The 25905-nt window shown below is 38.0% G+C and overlaps 1 pseudogene across 1 annotated transcript; it reads left to right on the top strand.

The window, feature by feature from the left end:
* LOC143879099 (ATP-dependent zinc metalloprotease FTSH 8, mitochondrial-like) lies at positions 1-8580 on the top strand (annotated as a pseudogene). The gene is made up of 8 exons (XR_013251117.1): positions 1-325; positions 1051-1187; positions 2354-2804; positions 3293-3899; positions 6035-6187; positions 6612-6678; positions 6820-7085; positions 7952-8580. The product of XR_013251117.1 is annotated as an ATP-dependent zinc metalloprotease FTSH 8, mitochondrial-like (transcript).
* Positions 8581-25905: the final 17325 nt, after the last annotated feature.

Genomic DNA, 25905 nt, shown 5'->3' with positions numbered 1-25905 from the left:
GACTACATTGATCTTTTATCTCTAACCACCCCTTCATTTCCGAAGATACACAAAAAAGAAAAATAAACAAGTTATTCAAGCAAGCCTAGCTAGAACGCAAACGAAAGGTGCCATGTCGGCGATGACGGGCTTTGCTTAATTGAAATTTGGCCTCGAGTCTGTGTAGGCATCATTAAAATCAGGACCCCGACAATAATGCCAACCAACACGTTTGGGTTGGGCGCATTCTTATTGAACCAAGCGTCAAAGCCGCCTTTGATTCTCACCGGCATTGCATTCTTCTTTATGGAGACAATCGAAGCACCCTGTGGAGCCCTTGCAATGGGTAATTCGCTCCGAACCCAACCATGTAGCTCATGCCTTTCGGATTAACACCAAGAATGTAGTCCGCCTTAACCATAAGGATCAATAACTAAAAAAACTAGCCTCAACCATTTGAATAAATTCACTATAATTCATGTGTTCGCCACTAATACATGAAAAGAGAATGAATTGTACAACTGATTTTCCCTATATTATGTTCAAATCATACATGTTTGCAAATGAGCTTGTTTTATTGGAAGATGTGAATTAAATCCATAACATGATGATCTTTATAGAGATGTGTTTTTGTCTTTTGATTAAATCTACAGCTGATAGATTTGAATAGGATGATTAATGTTTTGTAGTTAGTATACATGAAAATATGAGGGAAGGATAGAGGAGAAAATCATCAGTTGGTCTGTGATGGAAATAGAATTAATTGATGGATTTAGTCTACTGTAAAATTACGCCTTGGATGCTGAGTGAGATTTTAAACATGGGATCAAACTTTTTGTTTTAAGAGGAACTTTATCTATCACATCTATTCCTGTACCTTTTTTGAACCAAAAGTGTTAAGACATGTTTTATTCCAGCTATCACTTTTTATGTCATTGAAACTTGTTCAACCTTGATGTTAACATTTTTTGCACCCATTTGGATTTTGGAAAAGTCTATTCTTCTGTGCTTTATATGCTCTACAAATTACAAGGTTTGAAGTACTGTATTTTTTCCCTTCCTTTTCTCCAGAGGATTCCAATACAGATGATCATGGGAGTTCCCAGGAAGATTTTATGAAGCAGTTGCCAATTTTTCTGGCACCTTTATTATTTATTGGGTCGGCGGTTTCATCCTTCTTCGGTTATGGGATTCGAAACAAACAACAGGTCAACATCTCTTCTAAAGCAGCTTAAGTCACTTTATTTATCTTGGTTTATATTTGGAACTTAATTCTTCGATGAAATTTATAATACTGATGATTCTAAATGATTTCCATTAGATGTTAGTATATCTTATACAACTGCCTATGTCTTTCTATGTAACATATCACTATTTTATTTTCCAGTTTGAAATTATGAATAACAAATCCTTTTATGATAAAAAGATGCATTTCACAAGTTCTTTATTATGGGTGGTTTGTATTAGCACTTCCCTTTCCCCCATTTCCGCTTCAAACCTCCTCCGCTTCCACTAGTGGCTACCGCTACTTGTATTATAAGCCCATCAGGTCTTCCGTTTTCTTCTTAATATTGACAGTTTCTATAATCTTGTTATTGATGTGCTAAGCTTTTCTTGCTTCTAATCATCATGGCACATACTCCTTATTTGAGCTTAAGTGGTTCAACTCAAGGTTTTAAATTTCAGTTCCGTTCCGGTTTCGGTCATCAGTGAAATGAAAACATTTTGGTTTCAGTAAGAAATTTTGGCCAAAATCTTGTGAAATCTTGAAAATATTTCGGTACAAAATCATGACTAAAATCCATGTAAGATTCTTCACCATTGGTTTTTCTTCTTTTTTTTTATCATTTTTTAGAATTGATTTAAAGGAATCTCATTGTTCTTCTCTTTTCTGTGAGTGGAATTGATTTTTGTCGTGGTTTCTATAGACTGTCGTCAATTTGACATAAACTTTTGTTTTTTTATCTAAAAAGTTGTATGTTTCAGAAAAAATCCTGAAACTTCAAGCAAAATCTTGTATTTTTCCAAAATCAAGTGGATTTCGTTTTGGTAGGAGCCAAAATCGAAATATTTCAGCAGAAACGAACAGTTTGGACTAAAATTTATAACCATTGTTCAACTATTTACATGTTTCTTCATTAGTTCTATATCATAATGCTTAAATGGGGTCTTTTCAACTAGTGGACATAATTTTGAACGTGGATTTGATCCGTTTTACGATCATTGCATTAGGTCGTATCACAGTTTCTTATTAACGTGTATTTTATGATCATTACATTTGCACACTCATTGTATATGCACTATTTATTTATGGACTTAAATCTTTTTATTATTCTGTTCTGATATCAACTGTCTTTCATGTCTTTTTTCTCAGATTAGTTTTCAAGAGTTTAAAAACAAGCTTTTAGAACGTGTTGTAGTAGACCACATCATTGTTTCCAATAAATCTGTTGCAAAAGTGTACGTCAGGAACTCTCGAACTATGACTGGTGCCCTTGATAGAAGAAATGCGAGCCATTATATGTTTTATTTTAACATTGGGAGTGTTGAATCATTTGAAAAGAAGTTGGAAGCAGCCCAGACAGCACTAGGGGTAGACCCTCATGATTATGTTCCTATAATGTATGTCTCTGAAATAATTTGGTACCAAGAGTTGCTGAGATTCGCTCCAGCAGCATTGGTTGTGGGGTCACTCTTATACATGAGAAGAAGAATGTAAGGTGGATATGTTGTATGTGGGAGTGGAGGAAGCGGTAGTCATGGAATATTTATTCTTTGGAAAGCTAATGTGTCAAAATTTGATAAGAATTCCAAAAACAAGGTGAGCTATGCTTCTTTCACTTTGTTAATGGTATTACTTTTCCTTAAGGGCCCGTTTGGATACCTCCCATATTGTATTTGGATTTAGAATTGAGTTTTGAATACAAATTGAATAGACCCGGCAGCTCATGTAGAGGGAGACAGAGAGAAGAGGGTTCTTCCTAGTGGAGGGGAGAGGTTGAGGAGCTAAGAGGGTGAAGGAAACTCCCAGATCTGTGGATTTCCAATTTCTTATTTCCACAGCAAACTTAGAAAACTGATTTTTTTCACTGTCAGCTGCTGAATTAGAAATCCAAGAATTTGATCCAATCCAAATTACAGTGCAAAAAGGCCTGCAAATGTGAGAAATCCAAATAAAAATCTTCTCGGCATCCAAAAGGGCCCTAACCTTATTTTTCAAAGATTTGGCTGGCTGTGATGAAGTTGGAATGCTTTTTTCGCCTAGGTATTTTTTAAACATTTAGTTGGAAATTGAAATGCTTTTGTTGTTCAGGTTTTTTCAAAGATATGGCTGGATGTGATGAAGAGAAGCAAGAAATCATGGAATGTGTACACTTCCTCAAGAATCCTAGGAAGTATGTGGAACTAGGAGCAAAAATTCCCAAAGGTGGTCTTCTTGCTGGACCTCCAGGAACAGGAAAGACACTTCTTGCAAAACCAACTGCAGGCGTATCTGGTGTGCCCTTTTTATCTATTTCTGGTTCAGATTTTTTGGAAATGTTTGTTGGGGTTGGACCATCCAGGGTGAAGAGCTTGTTTTCAGAAGCCAGACAATGTGCAGTGAGTATATTTTTTATTGATGAAATTGATGGAATTGGTCAAGCAAGGGACTATGGGAACCTCACAAGTTCAAACGATAAGCATGAGAGTACTCTTAATCAGTTGCTTGTGGAAATGGACGGATTTGAAACTTCGTTGGCACCAATAGGCCCAACGTTTTATACAAGGCCTTGTTGAGACCGGGTCGATTTGATCGTCAAATTTCCATTGATAAACCCGACATCAAAGGCCGTGACAAGATTTGCATGTCTTATTCTTCAAATGATGTTACATTATTTCATAAGTGCTATTATTCAGAATCTAATACCTTTATTAAACTTGCAAAATAAATATTTTGTTGTACAGTTAAGCAGTCAATATCAATAGGTAATTTTGTATGTGATGGATGGTATCAGATACAGTCAATTATTTTTTCGGGGGTCACTTGCAATAAAGACACAGTGGGACATCTCCGTCTCTGTCTCCTGTAGATTGAAACAAAACCATGAGAAATTGAAAGTTGTTTAAAGAACAAAACAGATGGGAGGAACTATAAGGTGGTTTGTGTTTAACCTTGAAAACTGAAATTTTTTTTTATTAAGACATGAACTTTTGCATCATTTACTATGGCCTTAATTGATAAATCATATTGTTGGATTGACGAAGTGGTTTGTGTTTAACTTAAAATCCTGAATCATGAATTTAACTACACCGATTGGAAGGAGTAGAAAGAAAATAAATATTATATCAATCCTTAATAATCAGCTATGAAGCCATGAAAAAAATCTAACTACAAAAATAGTGGTTTATATAGTGAGATGCGAAACTCAAGATTAACTGAAATCCATGAATCCATTAATGGATATGCAACTAATAGTTAAAAATAGTAGCCTAAAATAAAAACAATTCACATAGAAAACCAACTAATAGTTAAAATTTAAAATTCAAATTTAACTACGAAATAAATCATTGATAGCTAGGAAACAAAATAATAGCTGAAATTTAAAAAAAAACACCTTGCCAAGTGGGTACATTTCACAAATCTTTGATGTGTTGACCTCAGCAAGTTTTCCAAGTGAGTACATTTCAAAACATATCTAATAATTCCAAAGAATACTCAAAAACACCATAAAATAAAGTATGAGAAGCCCAAAAGACAGCAAGTTTTGGTAGTGAGTACATTTCAAAACATATCTAATAATTCCAAAGAGTACTAAAAAAACATCATAAAATCCAGCATGCAAAAAATGGCAAAATAAATATGAGAAGCCCAAAACGTTGGGTCACTGACGCACCGGGTAAAATAAAGGCTACATAATACCTATACTCACTAATATGTATGGCAACAAAACCAAACCCCAACCCTTAGAGTACTCCAAGTTTCCCAAGACTTTCTTTGTGCCCCTCTAGAAAAATACAGAAACATGAAAAGACCAAGCTGATATTCATTAGGAAATTACCTAAATTTTGTGGTATCGGAAGTACATCTTGCTGTTAATTGAACCAATAATATATGAAATTAGGGATTTGCTAGTGTCCATCGCATAAGACATTTCGCAGATGGTCTGTTGCAAAAGAGAGCAGACACCTCATGAATGAAGACAAAATCTGCTTAAAAATGAGCCTTGTTGGCTGCTCTCACATGCAACGGACCATCCGCGAAATGCCTTTTGCGATGGATGCTAGCAAATCCCATGAAACTATATTTCAATAAATCAAATCCTTTGAGAGTTTAATAGAAACGCCATAAAGCAACGTATGATAAGATGATTGTTCTAGAAGCAACTAAACCATATAAAGTATTCCTGTTGTTAAATGGCATGACTATGAAACACCAAAATATATACAAAATCACTGCCGAGTGAGTTTTTTACCTGATGAGTTGCTCAATTGAAACAGTAGAAGCTAAATAAAGATCCTTTTGCCCTGTCATGAACACTTAACCGATTTCCATCTTTTAAGGATCAGGTCTTCTTTCATTTGCAGTTTTTATCAGTGGAGAAGTTGTTGGGACCCGGGTAGAACTCGCCCTCAAAAGCTAGCTGTTAAGGGGAGGGAATCCATTCCCTTAGAAGCTCATCCACATCGTTACACTTTTCCCAAGTGGGACTATTTTGCTTTCACGTGGAACCCCCCAACAGAAGTCACTTCATTCAAAAGGGTTGAGTCTTTAGAAACCATGAGTTTACCCTTTCTTGATCTACATCTGTCAAGGAGAAAGAAGTATTTTCAGTTGGCCTAAACTACGTACCTGTTGAGTTCATGTGCAGTTCGCTCGCTCTGGCGGTTTACTACTGGGAGGGAAGAAAAACAGAGAGAGAGAGAGAGAGAGAGAGAGAGAGAGAGAGAGAGAGAGAGAGAGAGAGAGAGAGAGAGAGAGAGAGAGAGACCTGGGCAGTTATTCTCTTCTCTAGCAGTTTGCTGCTGGGAGTGTGAAAACTGCGAAACGCATTAACCTCCTACTTCTCACTGGCAGTTGCTGTGGTCTGCTGTGTCGCCGGGACGGGGCTTTTGTGGTTACAGTTGGAATTGGTTGAGGGTCGAGGGAGGGAAGGGGGATGTCGAGCTAGAAGAGACCGGGTGGGAGTGTGTGGAGAGGGTTGAGTGCAGGGTTAGGGTTTTTATCGAGGTACTCAGGGACATGTGTTTTAAGTTAGGAAAGGCGAGGGACAGATTCGTCGGGAAAAGGGGATTCAGTTGAAAGGGGGGAGGGGTGTTATTGCATGTCGGATTCGTCGGAAAAAGAAGGGATGAATTTTTGCTTGTCATTTTACTTTTGGCACATCTACAAAATCAGGTATAAGAAAATGGTATCTGAACATGAGTATGAATGTTTGCTTTTCATATTGCTGCTGGCACATCTACAATGTTAGGTATAAGAAAATGTCATCTGAACATAAGCATCAATGTTTGCTCATCATTTTGCTGTTGGCACTAAACAAGTGTCATATTTGCAAGTGATTTTATTCTTACTTCCGTTTCTTTCATTATTCTTGTAATTTGTCAAGAAAATCACTGATTTCTTCTTTCAACATTATAACTGCTAAAAATAGAAGAAATCTATTTATGTTAGCCTTCATGTTTGCTTGCATTTGGCTATTTGCACATTTACAATGTCAAGTATAAGAAAATAGATTTTGGGTCCCCTGTTGCACTCAACATTTCTAGGTTATGTTTGCAAGTTATTTTGTCCGTCATGTTTCTATAAATATTGTTTTAATTTGTATTGAAAAATCAATAATTCCTTTCTTCCAACTTGAGAACTAGCTATGAAGTATATGTCCATGTTTGGTTCGCAGGTTATCAGCAAGCTGGAATGCAGAATGGTCGCTTTTCATGAATCTGGTCATGAGGTTGCTAGGTGGTTTCTCGAGCATGCAGAGCCCCTACTGAAAGTCACAATTGTTCCTCGTGGATCTACTGCATTAGGATTTGCACAGTATGTTCCAAATGAAAACCTCCTAATGACCAAGGAGCACTTGTTTGACATTACATGCATGACATTAGGTGGCAGAGCAGCTGAGCAGGTAACAATGACGTTTCCATTTCACCCTTGCATCTTTCTAGAAAATTTGAGGGATATATTTGTACTGAAGATAGGTAAATTCCAGTAGAAACCGCCCATGAACATTAAAAAGGGGGCTGTTAGATGGATACAGATCCTAAAATTTATCACAACAAATTGAAGAGACTAGACTATTTATTTGTGATATCTGTTGATTTTTTTTACGCAGACAGATTTTTTAATTAAGGATACATCTCGACTACACAAACTATTGAAACCAATAGACTCACTAAAAGTAAATAGGAAAACTTAGGACTTTGAAGTTCCCATCAATCTTGAACATTATTTTGTGTTGTGTGACAGCATGCATTTTAATTTCGTAGACCAAAAATTGTGCATTTTTTCTGTGTGAACAGATTTCCTTACTGTTCTTCGGACCCATTTGCTGCTCATCTTGATGAGGGCAACTGGTTGCCTTAATTGGTCTCAGCCATTGTTCAAGAACAACCCTTTTGATTGCCCACCCTCTTTTAAACTACTTTGACATGGTTCCCTTCTAGACAATTTCAAGAGCGTTTTTCTACTTAGACAAATTCAAAATCGTTTTTTGACTTTGACACTATACCAGCGTCTAAAAAAATTCAAGAAAACTTCTGCTAAATGCTTTTACATCACCTTCTAATTAGTAATGTGGGCCTTGATCTTCACCAAGATGAAGTTCCACTCTGCTGAGTTCACTTCATTTCCACATCAAATCCATGTAAGCACTTCCTGAGCTGTTAGACTCAAACCATTTGTAATGTCAGCAGTTGATCTTATAATGATTTGAATTCACTTTATTGAACCATTCTAACTATGGAAAGGGACTTGGTTTCCTATTGGGGGCAGGTTTTGATTGGGAAAGTCTCAACTGGAGCCCAAAACGACTTGGAGAAAGTGACGAAGATGACCTACGCCCAAGTAGTTGTTTATGGCTTCAGTGACAAAGTTAGGCTTCTGTCGTTCCCTCAGAGGGAGGATACCTTGGAAATGTCCAAGCCATATAGCAGCAAAACGGCGGCGTTAATCGACAATGAGGCGAGGGACTGGGTGGCCAAGGCCTATGACCGTACTTTAGCCTTAATCGAAGAACATAAAGAGAAAGTGGCTCAAATTGCAGAGCTATTGCTTGAGAAGGAAGTCCTACACCAAGAGGACTTGGAATGAGTTCTTGGGGAGCGCCCTTTCAAATCAATCGAGCCAACAAATTATGATAAATTCAGGAAAGGGTTCAAGGTTACAGATGAGAAACAATCCCCAGAGGGTGGGATTGTAGGGGAAGACATACCATCATCATCGCTCGATGGGGAGGTGGTGCTGCCGACGTAGTGGAAGAGGTTGTTTGTATTTGTATATGAAGCTGAAATGAGTTTTTAAGTCATATTGGTAAACTAATTGTTCAAACTCAACATCTTTATAGTGATGTAGTATTTATTTGTCTGAAACATTCCATAATTCAGGTTTAAGAATGCCTTTTAAGTTTACTGCTTGAGCTTCTAATTATGTAAATATACCTGCATCATCATAGCCAGGTGTAAGCCATGTTTGTCCACCATGAAAAATATTCCATGGAAAAACAAAAACCAGTTGTGAGATATGGAGAAAGGAGAGACCTGAGAGGTTGGGAGTGAAGGAAGCATGAAAAGCTCATAAAAAAACAGGAAAACGAAAAACGAATTCTAAATACGTATTTTCTTTTCAGTAGTTTTTAGGAATTTTTTATGCTATCTCTACTCCATCCACTCAATTCTCTCCCTCTCATTCCTTCTCAGCGCCTGTCACATAGTTGGCCCATGAATATTTCATGGAATAATTTTGGAACTGATATGCTCAGCCCCTTTTCTCCCTGAGCCAGCCCCCTCTAGTGTATTTATGACTGCCTTTTTACTCTACAAGTGGGTTGCCAAGAAAGAAAGGGGGTTCCCATAAGTTTTCATGGTTTCCAAACATGGCCGTAATGTATTTTCTTTTCTTTTTATGAATGGCCAGACCGGCTGAGAAGGTCAGCACCATAAGGATAAAAAGCAGGATAAAAACAAGAATGAACATAGCAAAATCCTTGGGGGAAGATAATAAAAAAGCTTCAGTTCCATTCTTGTGACTCTTTCCTTAGCCAATTTATCCGTCTTCGTGTTTGCCAATCTTTTTACATCACGGAAAGATAATTCTGAGCCCCCTACACAATCCAAAATCTCATTGATCCAGCTGGAAAACCTCCATGGATGAGATCTACTACCATTCAACCACCCTATTATGTTGAGGGAGTCCCCCTCTACCATCACCTCTGCTATGTCGGAAGGCTCCATCAATCTTAAGCCCTGAAGAGCTGTCCTAATTTGCACTTCATTTGAGTCTGTAATCCCCAATGGACTTGAGAAGTCCCATATCGTAACACCCTCATTATCTTGTAAAAGACCATCCACACCGGCTGGGCCAAGGTTTCCCAAGCTAGATCCATCAAAATTTAACTTTAAGAAACCTTGATTGTGAGGGTTCCACGTTTGAGCAGCCTGCTGTGAACTTTGGCTGGTTGCAAAGATATTGTGAAAGGTGTAAGCTTTTGGTAGAATGATTTGACACTGAATTCCCTAGAAGTGCACCGGATCCAAACCCTTGTCTGCAGCCGATCTCTTTATTCACTGTGATTCCTCGAGTCATTCAGTCTATCTCCTTGTCCAAGATATTTCTTCTTAAGTTCAGCAGCTTTCAGGAAATGTCATTTTCCCCGCCCTCAATATGCTCCTTAACCCATACGTCCTTCTTCGGAGCTACTGCCAATATATCAGAGAATGTTTCTTTTAACGAGGCTTCCCCACACCACTTTTTGTCCAGAATTTGATTCTCTCCCCTAAGTACACTCCGAACTAGATTACTTTATTAAACTTTAACTTTTGGTTTAGGATGTCTCTCCACACTGTTACCCCCCTCCACTACGTTGGCACCACCACCTCCCCATCAAGCGAAGCTGATGATGTGCCTTTCCCTGAAATCCCACCCTCCAGGGATTGTTTCCCATTTGCAACTTAGAACACTTTCCTGAACTTATCATAATTTGTCGTCTCGCTTGACTTGAACGGGCAGTCCCCCAGGACCCGAAGCAAGTCATCTTGGTGTAGAACCTAGTTCTCAAGCAACAGCTCTGCAATCTAAGCCACTTGCTCTTTATGTTCTTCTATCAACACTAAAGTGTGGTCATAGGCCTTGGCCACCCACTCCCTCACCTCGTTGTCAATTATCACCCCCGTTATGCTGGCGTAATGTATTTATTTTTTAAGTAAGATTTTACTTGAGAGATATTCTTTATGTATCTTATTTTCGTGTTTTTCATTTTCTTTATTTTCTCCACATTAGAAGCCTTAAATCTGTATCCTATGACCCAATGAGTGAGCCCTTTTTGTCGGTCTTGATGCATGACCCATCCATAATATTCATGTAAAAAAATGGACATTATAATGAAGTTGAGTCCAATAATCGGTTTGGCACTCGCAATCGGCTCTCAAAATTCAAAACAAACAGGGCCTAAGGTGTTGTTGTTGGGTCAAAGTTGAAAAATGTTCTTGAATTTTTCTGGTAGGAAACCATGTTAAGTAGTTTAAAAGAGGGTGGGCAATAGAAGGGTGTTCTTGAACAATGGTTGGAGACCAATTAAGGCAACCAGTTACCCAGATCAAATAGGTAAGAAGAACAGTATACCATATGTTTCCGTAGAAAAAATAGTAGGATTTTTTTGTCTTCTAAATTAAAATGCACTGTCAAAACACAACAAACAATGTTTAAGATTGACTCGAACTTCAAAGTCCTAAGTTTTCATGTTTGCTTTTGAGTAAATCTATTGGTTTCAGTAGTTTGTGTAGTGGGGATGTATCCATAATTAAAAAAAATCAGTATGCATATATATATATATATATATATATATATATATATCAACATATATCACAAATAAATTGCCAATAGTCTGGTCTATGCACTTTGTTGTGTTGAATTTTAGGAGGTGTATCCATCTCACAGCGCATCTCCCATTTTTAATGTTCATGGGTGGTCTCTACTGGAATTTCTCTAAGGGTGCATTTGGATTTCAGGAATTAGAAATTGGTATTAAAATCAAATTCCAATCCTATTCCAATTCCCTTTGTAAAGGGAATACCAATTCCGATTCTATTGTTTGGGTAAGCATTCGTAAGCATTAGAATCAGGAATCAGTAAATAGAGAGAGCTCTCTTCACTCTATTAACTAGTCCTCCCTAATTTTAGGGAGAGATATTTTCTCCCTGAAAGATATTTTCTCACTAAAATTAGTCATCTAGAGAGAGAAGAAAGAGCTTTTAGGGAGGGAGTGTAGCAACTGAGGAGAGATTTTTGCTACAGAGAAGAACAAGCCGACCGGAATTGAAAATACCACCTCCTCGAGCGGTATAATAATCTACCCAATATTCCATCAAATATTCCGCACCACACTTTCTTTTATGCCAGCAATGCCAATCCAAATGCTATAATTCACTAATAGAGAATCAAATGTTGATTCTTATTCCCTATTTCGGTAATCCAAAATGCACCCTAAATTCATTATAAATTATATACCCTTGAATGTTCCAGAACGATGTAGAGGTTGAAGTAGAAACATCATTGTTATCTGCTCAAGTGCTTGCTCACCTAATGTTATGCATGTTATGTCAAAGAGCTGCTCTTTGATCTTAAGGAGGTTTTCGTTAGGAACGTATTGTTCATAGCCTAATGCTTCAGTTCCACGAGGAACAATTGGGACTTTAGGTAGGGGTTCTACGAGCTCGAGAAACTATCCAGCAATATCATGGATTGATTCATGATAAGCGACAGTTCTGCGTTCCATCTTGCTGATAACCTTCTATCCAAACAAGTATACCATATCTAGTTTTAAGTTGGAAGAAAGAAATTATCAGTTTTTCTATACCCATTAAAATAACATCGATGGAAATGTGAGTAACAAAATCATTTGGGAACTTTATGTAGAAATGGCGAGCACAACAAGGGACATGAAATACTATTTTCTTATACTTGACAGTGTAAATGTGCAAACAGCTAAATAACAAGCAAAGATGAAGGAACTTTAACATTTCATCACAATCCACCTTCGTTTGTTTGTTCTAAAGATTATGGATGAATATCCTTAGATACTGTCCACGTTTTTGAAGGATGATTTCATCTCATTTAAGAGGCTTAGAAAATACATAATTACTCCTAAAATTTGTTTGAAATAAAGTTGTTACTCCTTTTGTTTTTCCTATGAAAACATGGAGATATTGAGTTCATTACTTTAATACTATAAGCACAATTTAAGAACTTTAACATCTAATTAATTCGAAGCTTCGAGAGACTTCAAGCTCTTTTTATATGAGGAACACATTCCTCACATTAAAAGTATCATAGTAGTACTGACCATCCAATGTATTACTAGCTTTGTGAAACTTTTGTAAGAGTCATTTTGAGTTTGAGTGTGAGAGTGAGTACTTAGTATCTTGGAATTGTACAATATTTGTTATTCATGACGGAGGGCTTGATCATCATTTTGTAATTTTTTACTAATCTTGTACTGCAAGTTTTTTACATGAATATTATTTTAAGAAATTTATGCATAAATTGTATTATATATAGTTTGTGAATAATATTTTACTTTGACCCCGACTAGTTTGGGACAAAGGCTTAGTTGAGTTGAGTTGAGTTTATTTTATTTTACTTTGTTTTACGTGAATAGAGAATTAAATAATAAAACTGAATAGAAAACAATAAAAAAAAGGGAGATGATATTTTCACCTCCCTGCAGTACGCATGCGCCCCCCTTATAACATGATTTGACGTGAACAGTGGGTAACTTTAATGCTTTTTGACGTCAAATCACATTAAAAGAGGGGCGCATGCGTACTGCAGGGGGTGAAAATATCATTGCCCAAAAAAATTAATTATTCTCTAGATTCAGACTTTTCCAAGTTTAAAAGGTTGGAAAAGTCTGGGTTCATCCGTCTTCTGATCTATATCTTTAAATTAGTTTTACAACCCTTATCTATATATGTTAAATTTAGAGAATAGAAAATTTCCATTATTCTTGGATGCTATTACAAGAGGATCAATGTGTGCTTATATAGAGCACTTACATGATAAAGATAGAATCAAATCAAGATAGTTATGGAGCGAAAGAATCCTAATCAAATCTACCTAATCAGATCCACTTTCTAGACTCTCTTGCTTGCCTCTTCTATCCATTGCCTAATTGATCTATCTAATCTCTCTTGCTTGTCTCTTCTATCAATTGCCTAATTTAGCCAACTTACTCAATCTACCTCCAAGATGATCCAACGGTGAGATCTTAACCCAATCCAACCGTTGGATCTCACATATTCTAACATGCCCCTCAAACGTATATGGATTGAAAATCAATATACGTTTGAATACAATAAAAAAATCCCCAGTACAATAGAATTCCCCAAATTACAAATATAATCAAAATTCAATGCACACTGCTGAAGACGATGCGAAGATCCCTTGATGTTGTTGCCGAATGTCAGCTGATGATGCGAAAACTGATTGTTGAAGAAGACACTGTTTTTTGATGTGTCGCGAAGAGGGCTTAAAAGCCAATGGATCATGATAGATCATAGCCTCAATGGGGCTAGATGATACTGAAGCCTCGATGGGCGAGTAAGAATGGGTCACTATAGACCAATGCCGGAATGGGCAACAATGAGCCTCTATGGGCAAGATTGGGCAACGATGGGCAATAAATCATGGGTCAGTATGTACCGATCCTCATAGAATTTGACTCTCTCAGGCACGAACCTCAAAGAATCAAGGCCCCTCAACTGAGTAGAGAAATTAATTTCAAACACGCACCTCAAAGAGGTACCTCAACTGAAATAGGACAAAGAAAAGGGATGGAAAAGAAAAAAAAGAAGCGACAACAAGCAGCTCGGATGATGATGGCAAATATGGGACAACGAATGAAAAAGAGTGCATATATCAAATATGAGGGGTGTGAATATCAAATTGGGGGTATACCTTACCTTTTTTTTAAGACAGAAGAGATGGGGTGCATAAATGAAAATATTGGAGTGTGAAATACCCAAAGAAAATTCTAGAATTTGAATGAAAAGGCAGTGTTCGCTTCATCTGAAAAAATTGTGAAATTAGAATGAGAGGTGCCTTTATCAACAAGAGGGCCAATGTACTTTCTCTTTCTGTGGGTATTGACTTGCTAATATTTGGTAATTGGGTTTTGCCTTGTCTCATCTGTAGCAGCATACATACTACAAAGCAAAAATAGATTCTGACGCAATCTCACAAGAAGATGGACACCAACGGATGACTGTGAGATGTAGGAAGATGCAGAGACCAAGACAGGGGCCGACCATTGTAGAAAAAAAAAGATAATGAAGGAAACACTGCTGCTTGCAACGGAAGAGAACAGAGCCGTAGGTGTGCAAAGAAGGTAATGTAGAAAAGAAAATTCCTTGCCGGGCGGAAATTAAGATTCTTCCTAAGAAGAAGAAACAGTAGTATTTTGCAATGGTGATTGGGACAGGGAGTGATGGCCACCGGCGGACGGCTAGGCCATCCTCCTGCCGGAGGACGAGGACTCTCTCGTCTTGTGCTCAGGCCCTATTAGGATCTATTGCTCTGAGACCATGCTAAATTTAGAGAATAGAAAATTTCTATTATTCTTGGATTTCTTGGATGCTATTACAAGAGGATCATTGTGTGCTAATATAGAGCACTGTTAACCCGCTTCAAATAGGTAGCAAACTTACCACTGACCGAAAAGCTTGGGTAATTGGATTTTGAAAAATAATTCCTAAAAAGAGATATAGTTTGAAAACGTGGAATGGTGGAGGAAAATCGAAGTGGCTGTTATGAAAGAGAATGAGAACTAAAGAAGAGAAAGAGATGGAGGCAACTCAAAGAAGAAATTTGAATTATAGAAGAAAATCAAAATTTTAATCGTAGGTGAGCCGACGGTTTTAATCATTGAGTCCCAACAAGTCTTCTGAAACGGTCATCACCCAACGGTTGATGACATGGTCCAAAGGCCCATTGAAGGGGTTTCTTAAGAGATTTTTTTGGGATGTGGGAGGGGGTCTTCATGTCTTTTAGTTAAATATAAAAGACACTTAGGTTTAAGCACTTCAACCCTTATCGATTACAATCATTTTTACTTATTTCCTGTTGATATTTCCACCCTTCTCCTTTTGACACATGGAAATCTAATGCTCGCTCTAGGACAATTGTTCCCATGATTCGTCCATTTGAAACTCTGTACGTGAACTAAGAAATACTCTTAAAGATTTTGACCATGTGATTGTTTTCAAAATGTATAGCCATAGGTAGGAAAGTCATTTTAAAGTTCGTGAAACCTAAGAGTCATTTTTCAAAGCCTAGAAATGTCAATATGGACCAAGTGGGAGAATGTTGGAATTGTTTTCCATTGGGTGGCAAACAGTACCAACCTAAACTAATTAGGTTTAAAGATTTCTTAAACATGAGTTAAAGATAGGGGTGTAAACGGATCGAATTCGGAGCGGATATGGCTATATCCGAATTCGATTACAATATACACTATCCGAATTCGGATTCGGATTCGGATTCGACGGATATTTAATATCTATTACCGAATTCGTATCTGTCGGATATTGTTCGAATTCGGATATTATCCGTATCCGTTTATCCGGTAAATTCGAACATTTTATTGCAGCACTTTATCTTTTTTCTCCTACTTACTCGAATGAATTTTCCAAACCCTAAAACTAGACCTCTACATTCTCTTCACAAAATTAACTCTCAAATCCTAAAATATATGAGATCATCTTCTTCCTTTTAAAACAAAAGCAGAGAGAGAGAGAGGGAGGCGATGGGGATGGATGATAGTGTTGGTAGTGGTCTTTGGGTTTTTCCTCTTTTTTTTTTGTATATGATGGAATGGGTTTGGGCTATTTTTATTTTTATTTTATTTTTTCTAAAAAGAATATTCACTTTTCTTATAGAAACAAAAGATAGTGTGTCATTACTAAAAATAAATATTAATGATATTATTAATAATAAATAAAAAGGATTTACTTCTCGGATTCGGATGTTAAACGGATCGGATATACCATTTACCATATTCGCATCCGCTAAGAGCCGGATATCTCATAAACGGATTCGGATAATATCTGCTTGAAACGGATTCGGATAATATTTGCTTTAAACGGATTCGGATGCGGACGGTAATCGAATTTCCGAATATCCATTTACACCCCTAGTTAAAGATAATTAAGGTTAATGAGTTGTAGTGTATGGGGAGACCTAACCCTAATCTCCTATTATATAAAGAGTAGTTGCTTAATGGTAGAAACACACATAAAGCTCTAAGAGTGTTTTAAGGTTTTCTCTAGGTGTGGACCCCGATCCGAGAGAGAGGCGGTGGAGGACGAATTCCACACGCTAACTGTCTCTATGGATCATCCACGTGAATGGAGAGCTCTACCAAGGAACTCTCGAAAGAATGTGCCTCTCACAGCATGAGTGGCGATAAAAAGGGAGATACCTCTCGATTCGGGGACTAGCCCAGATTCGAGACGTACCTTAAACAAAGAAGAGTCGCCATCCAAGGAAAAGGGTCCAAGGATCCCATACTATGCTCTGTCGCAACGGATAACCAGAGATATAAAAGAGGGTTCGTGCCTGGTTACGAATTCGGAAGGTCTAAAGAGCACCTCATCCGCCCAAGTGCAAACACCTGGTCTCTTATGCCATTTACTTAATAATTTTGAAGAGTTTTGGACGAGAATCATATGAAATGGGAACACAAATCTCCGAGAAGACGTCTATCTAATCATGCATGTCTCGGAGGAATAATAAACACACATAAAAGAAATAAAAGTGTCACCTGAGAAAAACTAGGTTATAAGTGACATGCCTAATGGGTGTCTAAGTTCTGATGAACAAACACATGCACGACACACCAAAAAAGTATAAGGTCTGCGCAATAAAGTAAGAAAACACTGCAAAACATAGAAAAATGACTCGATACCATACAACCCTAAGACTCTAATCTATACCTAGGCCCGAGTCTTTAGATGATCTGATGTTCATCCAAAGAAGCCTACGTATCCCCGCCTCCACGAGAATCAAGGCAACGTAGTTCTTCGCACCTATTCTAAGCTATGATGCCTAAGACATCTAGACCTCTATCCTAGACTCGATCTAAAAGATCGGACTAGTTCTTAAAGCTTCTTGTGTGATTATTTAAATTCCAATGGATTGTAGATTTTAGGACACCCTATATGCCTTAACTAAATGCAGGTTAGCCCTGAACTAATGCAGGTGGTTCCTGTAATCTATGTGTAGCTAGGCTGTACGCCCTAAGGGAAACAATGGGATCACTAGCGTATCCAAGACTTAATCATCAGTCGGCGATATGAATCGCCAACTGACTGGACGGAGGTGCTCCTATAACTCTAGGACAAACTCCTAACTCTAACACAAACACAAACAAACCACACAACACATCAAAGACAAACTCAAAACTCTAAAATTCTCCATCTAGGGCAAACTCCTAACTCTAGAGGAAGATCTTGTTAAAACAAAGTTTTGAAGATTTTTGGTATTTCTTCTTAAAATGGGTAAATGATTTATTTACAAAGGTTTGGCTGGACCTGAGATAAAAATCTCAAGCTGCACTACGTACCTCGTGGAAGAGGATCAAGCCAACGTAGTTCGAAATAGATTTCCTAACTACTCCTAATGACTCAAGATTTTTGAGATTTTTGGTTTTTTTAGATGTTTTTATTGTTATTAAGTATTTTTGACTCAAAGGGAATAAATCCTATCATCATAAGGGGAGGACAGACTCCCGAATATCCCGCAAAGGTTGGACAGCATCCTATACTTTGCGGGGGAAAAGAACAGAAACACAACTCTGCAAGGGTTGGACAGCATCCTATACCTTGCGAGAGTGGATAGAAAAACACATGATTTGATAAGAGGTAGAATAGAATCCTAACCCCTATGATGATAGAATTTGATTACTGAACAAGAGGATTGACTCTCTAGATTAAAGACGGATTCTTGTGCTAATGGACTAATCAAACTAAGATAAAGCTCAACAAGTAATAAGGAAAGACCTTGTGCATATTTAGCAAAGGTAAAACATCCAGCCGGGCCGGACAGCTACCTAGCCCTAGGGTGCAACAAATGTGCAACCAGATACCCATATAGGATAGGGGTATGAAGCCAAGCCGAGTAGGATGTTCTCCCAAAACCACATGATACACAAAGAGGAGGAAGCTAATAGAATGAGACTGGGCAAGTCTCCTAGACATATAGGTAGGATAGAGAAAAAAAAGCGAACAAGGAAAAAAAAGACCTTGTGCATATTTGGTTTAAGTAAAACACCCAGCCGGGCCGGACAGCTACCTAGCCCTAGGGTGCAACAAATGTGCAACCAGATACCCATATAGGATAGGGGTATGAAGCCAAGCCGAGTAGGGTGTTCTCCCAAAACCAAACGACGCACAAAGAGGAGGGTTAGTAAGAGAATGAGACTAGGCAAGTCTCCTATATACAAAGGAGAGGTATGCAACTTGGACTGAGCAAGTCCCCTAAGGATGGACTCACTAATGAGACAAAGCTTGTCTCTAAAGGATACAACTTTCTCTGTTTGAGACATAGCCTGTCTCCCTAAATTGAGGCTTTAAATGACAAAAATTAAGGGTATCTCAAAAGACTGGGCATGTCTTAAAAACAAACGAGGGAAGGGCTACTCGGACTAAGAGAGTCCCCTAAGGATGGGCTTAGGCTAGCGCCTTTATCGCCCTACAAAAAAAAGGGATTCTAATATCTAAAGAGAATTAACAGCAATCCATAAGACTGTGTTAGTCTATTAAAGAGAGAAGAAAAAACTGCCAGATAATTGCAAATTTCACTCTATTTTTATAAAAATAAATCAAGTGCTAAGCAAAGAAGAATTTTCAATAAGAAAACAATACACAATCTAAAGCAAACATCATTAATTAGTCCAGACCAGCCGCTGGATAGCCTAATAAAGTAAAATAAACAATATCAAACACTTCTAAACCAACCACAAACCCCAATACGGGGACTTCAATGAAATCAGATGATGCCAAAGTAATCATCTGATATCATATACACATAATAATATTTCTAATCCCGCCTTGAGATCAGACAGTACTCATGTCGATAATATCGAATAGAGTAGTCATCTGATCTCCTTCTTCCTATTAAACAATTTTAATAAAATAAGGCAGCAAGTAGTAAACTAATCAGTGGACAGCAATTATGTGCTAGCGAAACAACCAATGGGCAGCAATTTATGCAAAATAAGAGGTAGCAAGTAATGAACCATTAATAGACAGCAGCTATATGCTAGTAAAAAAAATCAAAGGGCAGCAGTTTATGTATAGAATAATGGGCTTGGGCTATCGCCTTCATCGCCCTTGCAAGGATAAAGGCAAGGGTTTAAAGGATGTCTAAACATGTCTAAAAAGATTTGACAAGACAGGGCTTCCCTCAATTTGGATCTCAAATGTAAAAGTAATCACGATAGGCATGTAGAAGGGTAAGAAATCATATGATTCAGCACCAAAACCAATCTTGAAACTAATAAAGACCAGTATGACAGTTGCATGATGTTAAATTCAGCTGGAGGAGAATCTATTGCTTTAAGAGAAGAAAACAAAAGGTTTGCTAGAGTAGCTTTGTCGGCCTTAATGGACAAATAGAATGCCATGAGAAGAACTTCTATGTGAAAAGTACAAGGAAGGGATACAAGAAAGTCCTTCAGGCTGGGGTATTTTGAACAGATATTCTTTGCCTTTTCAAAGATGAAATGAACATATCCTTCATAAACTTTTGTTCTTAAATGGCTACCAGTGGAACCCATTTTGTAGGCAAGAGCAAGGGCTAACAAAGCAAGGGTAAGATCATTGTAGATAAAAATGCCATCTTCTATCTTCAGAACTTGATTGACAAGATGAGGTTTAACGTGGGCTTGTGAGATATAACGGATAGTGCACTTTTTACCACGACTACTATGGACTTTACTATGTCTCACAAACCAAAAGAAGGGCTATTACAAACATCACCGTGACTAAAGGAATAGAGAAAAGGTTGTTATCATATGACACTAAAGACCAGTCTTAAACAAGGAATATTAACAACTCTCAATTCAATATAATGACAGTAAGCTACATTAGTTTTTAGTTCAACAAGATGGAGATGGACTACCATAACATTCAGTTTTAATAAAAAAAAAATGGTTCTTAATTCAGCAAAAAAATAGAAATGGAATTGGTCTCAGCTCTCAAAGTCATCCTTGAGGTTTTTAAATATAAACTAATCATTCGAAAATTCTTATTAACATTCATAAGTTTAGGGCATAACAAATTGTCATTTGAAACATAATAATTGCTTCCAGCAACATAGATCAACTTCATGCAGACTTCTTTTCTTTTATTTTTTTTTATAAAAATAAATAAATCCTCTGTTTAGAGCAGAAAGATATTTCGAAACATATTTGATAAAAACAGAGCTAGAACTTGGTGAACATTTCATTCAAAGGACCAACAAGATTTTCCTCAGATCTTTGGCAAAACAGTCATAAACTTTCATGTAATCATAGTAATTAATCATAGTAATTAAATTTTTTCATCCATACGCCAATAACAAAAATGCTTACCTGAGATCCAAGCAATATTTGATAAGATATTTCAATGAAAAAGAACAAAATCCAAATCTTGTTGAGAATTCGTTGTAACAATGTGTCTGGAATTTTGCCGAAGGTAAACCAGAGGTAGATCGAACATGAAGGTATAAAGAAGAAAAGAATTTTAGCTAAGGTTTGATCTTAGCTAAGGTTTGGATGAGGTAAAAGGAATTAGGGTTAAAAAATCAAGATCTGACAAGGAATGCAACAAACATTAGGAAATCAACTAGAAAAGCTGATAAAACATTGAAATTCCGGCAAAGACCCGCCTGAGAAGAAGATCTCAATGTGAGATCTGAAAAGTTAGGGTTTTAGATTTTGGGAATTTCTCTTCTCTTTCTCTGTAATTAGATTTTTCCATCTCTCTTTTCCCTTGATTCTATTTGTAAACCCTAAATAATTTTTTTATACCTCAGATCTGAGATTTGGAAAGAAGCTAAGAGAGATCTAAGAGAAAAAAATAAAAGAGATGAGAATGAAAGGATTGACGATGAAGATAGGTGATGGAAAAGTGCACAGCCGGTGGTGAAGTGAAAAAAAAAAGTTGAGATCTCACCGGAAATTGATAGCCGGAGCCGAGAGAAAAAAAACCCGGAGAAGACGACTGGATATCTCTCTCTCTTTCTGTAGATCTTCCTTCTTTTTCTTCGAATTTGTGCTCAGCTAGGGTTTAAAGGTTGAAAAAAATAGTGAAGAACACGAAAATCGGCAAATACAGTGGTTTGCAGAGAAGAATGTAATGCTTTGAGAAGAACAAGAATCGGCCGGAGCTTGCCGGAGGTCGATCGGAGATTAGCCGTAGAAGAGAATGGTAAGGGATTTAGGTTTGAAGAAACAAGATCTAGTTTCTCTCTCCCTTTCTCTCTCAGAACGAAAATCTTTCTTCTCCCTTTTTTTTTTTCGAATGAAGTTAAATGGCCATTTATAAGAGAAAATGAAATGTTGATATTGGCACTCCAAGTTGATAAGCGCACACATGCGCGACTTCAGCTGGCTAATGCACCCTCCCCACGCTTGATAACTGCACTAACTCCACTTGTTTTTTTTGAATTTCTTCGTCGGATCTTTCTGGAATTTTGCAGGGATTTTTCTGGGGTTTTAAGGTTTCCAAAAATGTATTCTTGGGTACTTAGGATCTTTGGATAACTTGAATTTTCCCTAAAATACAAGGATTTTTAGGAAAATCAAAGAAACAGTGTGGGCCACCCTCTCTTTGCACTGTACACACCATTTTAGCCTGTTTGCCAAACAAACGAACTCCGATCTCGATGAAATTTTGCAGAGATTAAAATAAAGCCTTAATCAAGCTCAGAGTGAAGTTTGGGACCCCAATGCTGAGATTCGGATGGATTTGGCACGAGCCGGGAAGGTTTAGGGCTTAGTCAAAATGGGGTGTCTACAGATGCCCCTCTTTGGCAGAGCGTGCTTGCCGCGCGAATGTCAAAGCTGAACAGACGTCACATTTTGACTAGCCCCAAAATCGATTTAGAGAATGGGATGGAGAAAATGACTTGGTGAAGGTTGGATTATAAAAGGGTTGGTTTGTTAGGAATGTTGGTTTTCTGCTCAGAGGCGGATGGTTTTATGCTCAGAGGCAAAATAGTTTATGCACGGAGGTTGAAAGGTTTTAGCTTAGATGCTAGGGAATTTTAGCTTGGAGGCCTGAGTTTTTGCACAGAGGCTTGTTTCTATGTTCAAAATCATGGTTTTATGCTCAGAGGCGAGGATTTATGCTTGGAAGCAAGGTTTTATGCTCAGAGGCAAGGATTTATGCTCGGAGGCAAGGTTTTATGCTCAGAGGCAAGGAATTTATGCTCGGATGCAAGGAATTATGCTCGGAGGCAAGATTTATGCTTGGAAACAAGGAATTTATGCTCGGAGGCAATGATTTATGCTCGGAGGCAAGGATTTTATGCTCGGAGGCTGGGTTTTATGCTCGGAGGCAAGGAATTTATGCTCGGAGGCAAGGTTTTATGCTCGGAGGCAGGGATTTATGCTCGGAGGCAGGGTTTATGCTCGGAGGCAGGGTTTTATGCTCAGAGGCAAGGATTTATGCTCGGAGGCAGGGAATTTATGCATAAAAACTTGATTTTTTTAGCTCGGAGGCTAGACGGTTTATGCACAGATGCAGATGATTTAATTTGAATGCTTGGTTTATTTACATTTTGTGGATAAAAACTCCACTGGGGATTATGAGATAGATTTTCAATAAGATGATAAGAAAGACTCTCAGAGGAATTTGACCAAAAACTCTGCTGAAGCTCTTCTTATCTTCATTTAATGAAATTAATTATCTCAATTATCAGAGTTCACTTGATATCTTTTATAACCTGAGCAGGTTATAAAAGATGCCCCTAGTACGAATTTACTTCCATGACAAATTCATAGGAGAACAAACATAGGGAACATTGTAGCAAAGGCTTTCATTTCCTGAATTTTTGAAGTTACAAATCTTTTCAAATACAACAGACTGAATCTGATAATCTTCTTCTCTTTCTGTCCGCTGCCAATACTTCGAATGGTCTGAGTACTATCCTTCTGAACTCTGCTCTGCTCTGTATCACTTTCGAGGATCCACGACTTAATCATTTTTTTCATTACTCCAGCCTTAAAGAGACATTGACCACACAGGATTCCCCACACAAGATTTTGGAGTTTAACCTTGACTTGATAAGGAATGAACTGTGGCTAACAACAAAGGAAGGCTTTGACCATGACATGACTTGGGTTCTAAGAGAAACTGAATCTGCTTTTCAGCCTGATAATTATTTTAAAATGGTACAGTCTACCACTTCTTAGAATCTTTCGAAAACCGTATTTAAAGGTATTTCATTCCTCTTTTCAGGTTTTCCGTCATGGTTATTATCCCTTTGGTTTGCTTAGTCTTAACTCCTTAGCTTATAGAGTGTCAGAAGAATCTCTACTGGCGCTTACTCAGACTTCAGAGTAATGCCTCAGAAGAAATGAAAATCTTGCTGGCATTCAGAGATTTTGTCCTTTTGAAGTCACTGCCATGACCAAATCGCCTTTTCAGGTTTTTGATTTGGCGGACTGCATGCCTTATATTTTGCCTGGACTGTCTGCCCTTGCAGATTTTCCATCCAGCAGGCTCTGCACCTTGATTTTTGCCTAAGCCGCCCTTTCGGGTTTTCAACTTAGCAGGTGAATGACCCTAATTTTTGCCTAGACCGCCCTTTCGGGTTTTCAGTCTAGCGGGTCTAAGACTCCATCACTTTTTCTTTCTTTCTGTTTCTCTACAAACCTTGACCTAAAATACACCAGAAGGACTTTTAGGTAGGCTTGGGTTCAAACAGGTTAAAATTTTGGTTTGTTTTATGTATTTAACCGAATCTGGCCCTCCAGACTGCCTACGTATCCCCAAAGAAAATGGGAATCAGGTCCGCGTAGTTCGCCCATTTTTGGGGTTTCAAGGATTTTTTGTTTTGTTCTTTCTTTCATATTTTCAAGGATTTGAAAGATTCGAAGGATTTGAAGAATTTAACCGAACCCGAATTAATCAGGTGGCCTACGTATCCTGTAAAAAGGAATCAGGTCAGAACGTAGTTCAAGCTTACTATCTTTTATGACGCAAGTCATAAAAGATGCCCCTGATTTGTGTTTGTCAAGAAAAAGGGATTTTTTTTTATAGGCCCAAAGGGTTTGCAAACGGTATTTTGACTTTTGGGTTGTTAGGTTTTGGCTCTGATCGATCAAGGATGGCCTCCTGGTGTATTTAAGCATAGTACTTCTTTAGTTGGTCCAGGTTTGTAGGTTCTGTTAATTTTTCTCCATTTTCATTGAGGAGTCTTACGGCTTTTCCAGGCAGGACTTCATCAACAATGTAAGGACCAGACCAGTTTGGCCTGAATTTTCCTCTGGGATCGAACACCGGTGCTCGATAAGACTTCAAGACGAGATCTCCTGGTTTCAGGTCTCGAACCTTGACTTTCTTATTGAATGCCCTTTCGATTCTTCTCTGATAACCTTGGATGTGGTATAAGGCTCTGAGCCTCTTTTCATCAATCATCTGCAATTCATCATGTCTGGCTTTGGCCCACTCAGACTCTGGCAGATTCGCTTCCATCATAACCCTTAAAGACGGGATTCTCACTTCAACAGGGAGGACTGCTTCCATTCCGTAAACTAGAGAGTACGGAGTTACACCTGTAGAGGATCTGATCGACGTCCTGTAAGCCCACAAAGCATACGGGAGTTTATTCGACCAATCTTTATAAGTTTCAGTCATTTTGCTGATTATGACCTTGATATTCTTATTTGCCGCCTCTACAGCACCATTTGTCTGCGGTCTGTAAGGAGATGACTTGTGATGCTTGATTTTAAATTCTTCGCACAGGTGCACTACCTCTTTCTTGAAGTGAGATCCATTGTCAGAAATCAACTCATGAGGTACTCCATATCTGCAAATGATGTTTGCACGGATGAACTTCGCAACTGTATTGGAAGTTATGGAAGCATATGAAGCAGCTTCTATCCACTTCGTGAAATAGTCAATGGCCACCAAGATGTACTCGTGCCCACTTGACGACTTAGGATAGACTTTGCCAATGATATCAATCCCCCATACTGAAAATGGCCATGGCGAGGTCATAGAATGCAGCTCTGACGGAGGCACATGAATAAGATTCGCATAGACTTGGCATTTATGACATTTCTTCACAAATGCGAAACAATCTGTTTCCATTGAGGGCCAATAGAAACCGAGTCTAAGGATCTTCCTTGATAGCATTTTACCGTTCATGTGAGGACCACAAACACCTTCATGTGTTTGTTCAATGAGCTCCGCAGCCTGATCTTCATCAACACACAGAAGCTGAATCCCATCAAAGGATCTTCTGTACAATTCTTCACCACAAATGATGAAGTTAGCGGCGAATCTCTGAAGAGTTTTTCTCTCTTTGCTGGAAGCTTCAGGGGGATGGCCATTGCCTGAAATGAGATTTCGGATATCAGTATACCACGGTTTTCCATCTGGACATCGCGCTGATATCTCAATGGCATTTACATGCGCTGGAGCCCATTGCGACCTCACAGCTAAAGGCTGAACCTCCATTGTCTC

This window comes from Tasmannia lanceolata, unplaced genomic scaffold (assembly GCF_043159265.1).
Source record: "Tasmannia lanceolata isolate RefF3 unplaced genomic scaffold, GAP_Taslan_0.1 ptg000006l, whole genome shotgun sequence".
In the NCBI taxonomy this organism is placed as follows: domain Eukaryota; kingdom Viridiplantae; phylum Streptophyta; class Magnoliopsida; order Canellales; family Winteraceae; genus Tasmannia; species Tasmannia lanceolata.
The sequence above is the reverse complement of the archived record's forward strand: the minus strand, read 5'-3'. Positions and strand labels throughout refer to the sequence as shown.